The 8,268-nt window shown below is 35.9% G+C and overlaps 1 pseudogene; it reads right to left on the bottom strand.

Annotated features, from left to right (window-relative positions):
• Positions 1–4,552: 4,552 nt before the first annotated feature.
• Positions 4,553–6,398, bottom strand: LOC149206022 (endoglucanase 19 pseudogene; annotated as a pseudogene).
• Between the last annotated feature and the right edge of the window lie 1,870 nt (positions 6,399–8,268).

The raw sequence follows: 8,268 nt of genomic DNA, 5'->3' as shown, positions 1-8,268 counted from the left end.
GGGCTTAGGTTATTAGACTGACCAGAGGTCAATTTAATCCCTGTTTTTGGGCATATGGCTATAATTGCCAGGGGGAGGGAATATTTATACATTGCTTGGGGTTTATACACCATAGTGTTTATAATAGTAGGGAAAAAGGGGAACATAGGGGATTTAGATAATAAGAAGTTAGGAGTTAATATGAGTGGAGGAGGTGGATAAGGGGGAAAAACTACTAAGTTTATATGAAATCAACTTAGTTCAGGAAGTAGATCAAAATGAAAAGAATTTTACACAAGAAATGTGGCTTTTAAAGAAACCAGAACCAACACAAGACTTTGACTTCTTCCATGAACATAGGTAGTATTGGGATGTTAGTAATGAGTATAATGGGGGGTAATCAGGGAGTTAGACATGCTTCATTGTACTGTTGCAAAACTGCTGAATAAGAGACCTGCACTGGCACCATGTTTTTCCTTTGCTTGAGCCAGTGACAAAGGAACTATGCTTCTGCAACCCCATCTACCTACCCATCTACTGCCTAGCATTTTTTGTTACTCCAAGGAGGGTGCACTTAGACTTGCAAACCCTTATGTGCCTTTTCTTTTCCTTTGGCTTTTTTCTTTTGATTTTTCTATCTAAGGCTAGCCTTATTGCTTCCAAGGCCCCAGATTAAACAGTTGGGAACCTCCATTCTCTACCTAACTACTTTATCTGCCAAGATTGAACTGTTTGGACAGATTTCTTTCTCTAATCTACAACAGAAAATTGAAACATGGCATGATCCAGATTAGGCTGTTGGACCATCCATCCAAATTCAGTTAACATCAAGCTATGTACACATATTGCATTCCCTTGGAAATATGGGATCTTTGCATCACCAAAGCAGAGCATATTTGGAACTTTCTTTGCCAATCATGAAATATGAAACCTATTGGTATAGGTATCTAACAGTTGTAAAAATCCTTTTTGATGCTAAAAAATGGTTGAAGTGTGAGACAGGATACCTGCTACCTACACAAGACCTTGTCCTTGTTTCCATATCATCCCTTGAGTGTATCACTTGTTTCCTTGAGTGCAGAGAACTTGGACGAGTAAAAATTATTTCTCCAGGTGCTATCAACACCATTTTCTCCCCTTTTTTAGCATTTTAATTTCTAGGTACGAACCCTTCAGGCTCATTTCCTTGACCAGTCTCTACAGACTGGTTCTAAATTATAATGCTCCCCCTTTCCAAACCTTTTGATACTTGACTTTGTTATTGCTTCTGATGTTGTGGTTGGTGCTTGTGTTGTTGCGATTGTTCTTGATGTTTTGGTTGTTGTTGATGCAACTTCTGCACTTGGTTTGGTTGCAAGCTCAATTAGCCAACACCTTGAGAACATTGTCTGGGTGTTTGAGGGAGACTTAGGTGTCGCTTTTGTGCATTTTGCAACATAGATGGAGTAAGGGATGAAATAGCAGATTGCTGGGGTGGTTGATGCTGCAAAGTTGGGGATGACTGGGATTTGGACTGCTAGGGACCACTAGCATGTTGGTGCTAAAGCACATGTGGCATTGAATGTTGTTGTGGATGAGAGTTATTAGGGAGAGGTGGAATTGTATGCGGTGTTTGAGAAAGTGGGTGTGGTTGGGACTGTGGCAGTGGGGATCCATTTGGAGGAAATTGTTGTTGTTGGAGATATTGCTGACCCTATTGTTGCTGTAGTTGTTGGTGAAGCATATAGGCTTATGGATTATGATTGGGATTTTGCAATTGAGAATGGTGCATATTACTGTGTGGTTGTGGCATATGGTGTTGTTGGTGTTCACTAGAAAAATTATGAGATGGAGAAGAGACCATCTGATTAGAAAAATAAGTATTCAGATGACTAAAAGAAGGTGCAGCTTGACCATTGCCATGTGTAGCCTAGAGTTGAAATTCTTGCATTAGCATCCACTATTCATCAGTAGATTGGCTAGGTTGTAAATTAGAATGAAAATAAAAAAGGTTGTAAATAAGATAGGTAATAAACAAAAAAATGGAAAACTTTCATGTTGAAAATCTAGACGTGACACCCTCTCAATATTACAAGGATTGCAACTTTTTCTTAGAAAAATATTGCAGCGCTTATGACAAACATTGTTCGACACCACTGAATCAAGAATTCCAAAAAAAGGTAATACGATATATGATTAGTGAACAACTACCCATTCTCTAGTCCCACTACAAGAAAGTAACAACAATATTGAACTCCTATAAAATGTTTTCCAAAGCATATAAATTCCTTCCATGATGGAAGATTAAAGAAGATAATTTGGATTTCAATGCACTGGCATAAGGGAGAGTTTAATAAACTAAAATATACATTTCTAAAACTACATAATAGTATTATTTACATTCTGTAATTATATTTACCACCAAATTCTAGAATGTGTGGACAAGGAGGAACAAACAATGGTGTTTCTTTTCTCTCTCAGGCTTAGTCACTGACTTCACCACAATTCTTTTTTTTTGAAAAATGTTGCTTATATCAACATAAAATATGGTATATAGATAATATTAAAATGGGCATGAGACTACCTGAAGGCCAAGAAAAGAGTCTTTAGATTAGCCTTTGACTCAACTGAACAGTTTGACATTTCATTGTAGAAGAATGCTTGGAAAAATTCAGAATATGGAAAGCATCATGACCCAACAAATAAATTTGATTGCATTTGGTAAATTTATTTGATTCAATTCAGTGGATCAAGTTCAAATTTATCATTTATAAAATTCAATTAAATTTAAATTCATTCATAAAATTTAAATAAAAATCACTAGTGCATAGAATATTATCATGTATGTCAATTGGGGTTATCTCAGGTGGTTGGGTAGAACAATTATTATTCTTGCCACCCAATTCAAATCCCTGGCAGTGACATGATGAGATTTGATAATATTGTTGTAATGGCTTCAAGCCTGAGAAAAGCACTCTTAAGTGAGTATAATTGTGGGTTGCACCGGTAGCAGAAACCTCACTCTTGACTTCAGGCTGAGAAGGAGATCGATTTCTTTCCTTGGAAAAAAAAGAGAATATTATCAATGTATGTTTTTAAATTTTGAATAATATTTTTTTCTCAAACTTCATGACAAAACTTATGTAGTTTATTGAATGGGAATAGTTTTTTTGAATTCCTTGTTACCAAATTTGAAAGCAAACATGAGCCAGATGACTTGGCTCGAGGATAAACCCTATGCTTCAGCACCCAGTATTTCTAATTTTTCAATGGTGATTTCTAACAACTAACAAAACTAACCAATAAATATGGATTAAAAATGCAACTAAATTATTCCAGAATTGAAAGCCTATTTCTAACCCGCAACATCCACATAGAATCTCTAGATCTAGGGTTCAAGTTCCCTTTGTTGGTCATAGCTCCAAAAGTTATTGTGCTAGAAACAAGCAATCCAACACCACTACAACGAGGTCTGTTGTTCTCTAAGTTTCTTAATCTGATCTTCCTTTATCCTACAGGCTTGTAATAATGTTTGAAATAGGTCATTATACACAAATCCATGGATTCCTCTTTCTTGTTTTAGGTAGATCAACCAATATGTGTCACAGGTGTGCTATTCAACATATTCCATTCTTGGTAGCTTCAAGTTCACAATAAGGAACTAAATATAACTCCATTTAAAATTTGGATTTTCATTTCTGTGTGATATGGAATATTCTTCCTAGGTATGAAAATTTGGATCTTAATGACAATCTGTATTGAGCACATTGCTGAATTCCCTCTATTTAGAGGGGGTAAAAATGGTTGCAAAAATTCACTACTTTTTATTATATATTCTTAACACAATACCTTCACCAGATTACATATGTTTGCTGAAAAATTTAACTAGAGATACTTTACCTTATGGTAGGACTCCTAAATATCTTTACCTCTTTAAATCTTAGACAATAATATGTCGAGAGATGTTGAACCCAGGAGATACTGTTCTCTCAAATTGTATATATATGACAGACAACCAACAAATAAAATTGAACTACTACAATATATCACATAAACATAACTGATACTAATAAAAATTCAAAAAACCAAGGAGTTGAAGGATGAGTACTAACACATTTCTATCTCCTGACTTCATTATCCTTGCCAACCTAGAGTATACTAACATAATTTTTATTAATCAACACCAGGGTTTCGGGATTAGAGTACAATATGTTTGTGCAACAAACTGTATAGAAATGGGATTTAGCTCTCTCTCCAAGGTTTGATGGAAAGAAATGCACTGAAAAGGAAAATTAGTTGACTGGTTTTGGAAGGGGTATGGACGGGTGAATGGAGTACAATATGTTTTTGTATCACACTATACAAACCAGTTTTAATAGGGGTTAGTTGTCTCTCTCCAAGGTTTGATGGAAATAAATTCACCCAAAGGAAAATTAGTAGGCTGGTGGTGGAAGGGTCTTGATTTATGTACGGAATGAAGGGAAAAAAAAAACACATCTTTAATCAGGGATTTTTTTGCTACAGGGTATTACAACACATCTCTACTAGGAAATATAAATACTAAATCTTTTCCTAACAAGGATTACATATTAGATCAATTCATATCATAGCTTTGAACAAAGATGCTAGCTTGAGGAGCTGCATTGAATGTAGACAAAATCAAAGCTTTGACGAGGAACAAGGGATTGCCATAAATTGTAAGAAGAGCCCCCTGTTTTAGACAGACCCCAAATAGGGCCATACAATATTTGAACTGCGAGCTTGATGTTATTCATTGTTTTCTTGGACTTGTTTGTTATCAATGTAGAATATTTGTAGTAAGTTTGACCTCGAGAACTCCAAGATGGGGTAACCAATTGTGATACAACAAGTGGAGAGTAATATTTAGGTGTCAGTGGAGGAGAGGCTTGGAATAGAGTAGGAGATGGTTTGGGTTTTCTTACATGTTCAAGAACAACAATGGGAAGAAGTTAGTTTAAGATTCCACCAGCATGAAGCTTGGCCAGGACACCCACAATAAGGGCATTGTTGTAGGTAGTTGGTTCCATTTGTTCATATTTGTGTCTCTCATCCACAAAATTGTCATTCTGATGAGGCCCTCCAACCATAGCACCATGAAAAACATCGGGATCAATTCCCTTGCTGCTAAACCAAGTGGCATGCCCCCCTTTGCAGGGCATGAATGAAGGGTTTACTTTGTAAGATATGATAGATGAAGCTCTCTGGTGTATTGGATGAGGTTAGTTGCTACCATAGCCAACTATGTAACTTGTGGCTCTCAGATTGTCTCTGAGGATGTAATCTATTTGAGATTGAGAAAAGGATAGAAGCTCTGAGGGTTGCACAACTTCACCCAAGCATTGAAGATTTTTGCGAGCAATAGTGAGGTAATTAGAGTAAACTATGAGGAGAGAAACTAGATGTTGTTCCATTTCTTCCAAAACAAGAGGCCGCCTAGAGTTTTTTGTACACTCCTATTTCCTTTCTACAAGCACGCACAATCAAAAAATTTGATTTTTCCTGATAGTTTTGTAGAGAAAAATTACTCTTCCCACCTCTGCCTTGCATGAGGGACTTTGAGGCTAGGAACTGAACTCTCGCATACTTGAAATCCCAGTTGAATTTAGTCATTTTCCATCCCGTTCCACCTAGAGAAGTGGCATTTTCAATCACATAGTTCATGTAACAGTAAGACAAATCTCCAGTACCCTCATGAAGCCATGTCGTTGCCCAAAGAAGGTCATTTTCATATCCACTCTTAGAGGCATAATACTTTTGTGCAACAATAATGTTGTTGTCATATTTTCCTTTGTACTTTTCAGCAAATGTAAAAAGTTACTTGGCATGGTTGAGAAGCTCATTGGAGTAGGCGAGATTAGAGTTCCTGAAAACAATTGAAGCAAAAGCCATTGTAGCCACTATTTCTACCACGAGATCTGAGCTAGGATTGTTTGCATCAATTCTATATGCCTAGTGAGGTTTGGTCATGTCTTTTGGCCTTTTCCAACAATAATGGTTTGAGTCGCCATCACCCAACTCTTGATACAATACATCAGGATTTGTATGTGCCTTGAGCAAATAATCAATCCCCCATCTAATAACCTCCATCAAATGACCCAAATCACCACTACTAGCCAATTGCTTGCCATATTCAATAACACTCCATGAGAGCATGGTGATTATGAATTCCATTGGGAGGCCAAATTTAACATTGTCACAAGCATTGTGTTATCCCCTCCTACTAGATCCACCCCATTGGCTGATCCATCATGTAGACCAGAATCATCCCTCTAGATGACTCTTTGATTTCTAGGAATATTTCCATATTTCTGGGCCTCGTAAAACATGATACTCTTGCTCAATGTTGGACCATAGTCATGACCAGTTGTTGCAACTCTAATGTAGAGTTCCAAACTCAAAGCATACAAATATGAAGCCATAGAGAAACTAAATTGAAATAAACTAGATGGACCCACTTCAAATGAGGCCCCTTTGTGAGAAACCTAAAGTTAGTTATTTATGATAGGATAGCATGCAATGGAAGAGGAGGAGAAAATCAATGAAATAATAATGCAACAAGCTAAATGAAAGTTGGGAATCAATTTAAATGTGAATCAAATACAGATATATGAAGCCAAAATGTCTCGTCTCAAATCAAGCATATGAGAATTCGTACTCAAAACTAATATCTTGGAGGACTAATGTAGTTCACTACAACAAAAATAAACCCCAAATGACCAGATCTGAATGTGGGAAAGCTAAGAAATCTAAGCTTCCCTGCTAGCTATCAGGATTAAGATTAAAAAAGTTCACCATAAATATCTATATGCCCCAACACATCAAAATTTCATTCATCAAAATCCATCTTAATAAAAACAAATCTCAGAGACTGCCAACAACAAACACCCACAACAATGGATAATGTATCTTCAACAAAAGAGGCACACCACCAAAAACCATGCCTACAACTAGAATAAAGTAATACATAACTTATACATTATAAAGATGTTCAGCATTCTACAGAACCAAGTGAGAGAATTTCTCAATTCTCCAACAACCTACACCAAAACATACAACATTATCTGCTAGCACTACTTAGAGATCACAGAGTCATAATTCCCATCAATAGAAGTACTTGACCAAGGCTGACATGCACATAATGACTATGGACTATGGGCTCTTCTTCTTCACAAAATGAAGAAACATGGAAAGAGGGATAACAACAACTAAGATTATGAGTGAAGAAAGGATAGAGTAGTGAAGACAATATATGCACAACGTTGGAGACAAATCACCAATATCTAATAATTAACAAAATGTTATATTATTTTATGAAAATATAGCAACCATTTTTCTGTAATGCCATTCTCAAACTAGTTCCAAGTTCCCATTGATATTCCTTCTGACATCTCTTCACACTCACTGTAATACTAGTAGGTGCACATTAAATTCCCAAATTTACTTCAATCCCATTGATCCTTGACCTTAATTCATCTGAACCTAACTATATAAAACACCCATTTCATTTTCTCTACTATTTTTTTCCATTTTTACCATTAGAAACCTAGATGAAGACAAATAGTGAGATCCTGAACTGTTGGCATCTAACAAAAAAATAACAAAAAATCCCCTACATATATCTCAATCCCTTCTACCCATTACACATGATCACAAATTCATTAAAAAATTTTCCTTCTTCCAAAAACCTTCTACTTTTTTTCCCTCGGCCAACAATGGCAATTTCTGCTGAGTAGGTTATGTGAAAATGGCCTATTAAACACTTATGCTTACAATGAATTTGATATTCATTCTCCCAACCTTCTAATTTTACTTATTGTGTTTTTCAAATTAGATTTCGAATTATACATATGTGTCTTAGATGGTGGGTGATTTTAAAATAACCTATTAGTTTATGAATTTTTCTTGAGGCAATTCCTTGATAATGCATTTTTGTTACTCTGTTATTTATAATTGTGTCTCTCCCAAGGAGTTTGGGTCATGGATTTACTCCACACATCATCACAATTTAAGATCAAGAGGTACATATCTTTCAGTTTCTCTCGGATGGTCGTGCAATTTCTTGTTTTGGAACTCATTTGTGTTGTATTTTAGTATAATGGGTCTCATTTCAATTAAACACACATGAACCAATGAATGTATATTGAAGTTGCATCTTTGAATGAATTTATGAATTAAGTAATTCAATGAGGTTAATCTAGTGAATTCATACTTATTTATCTTCTTCATTATCAATGACATCAGAGGATGACTTGCCAACTTGCCTTGGGTTGGTGCTCTTCACCTTTAGTT

Source organism: Pinus tabuliformis, chromosome 1_2 (genome assembly GCF_031772625.1).
Source record: "Pinus tabuliformis cultivar Carrire ecotype Pingquan chromosome 1_2, CPIR1, whole genome shotgun sequence".
Taxonomy (NCBI): Eukaryota; Viridiplantae; Streptophyta; class Pinopsida; order Pinales; family Pinaceae; genus Pinus; species Pinus tabuliformis.
The sequence above is the reverse complement of the archived record's forward strand: the minus strand, read 5'-3'. Positions and strand labels throughout refer to the sequence as shown.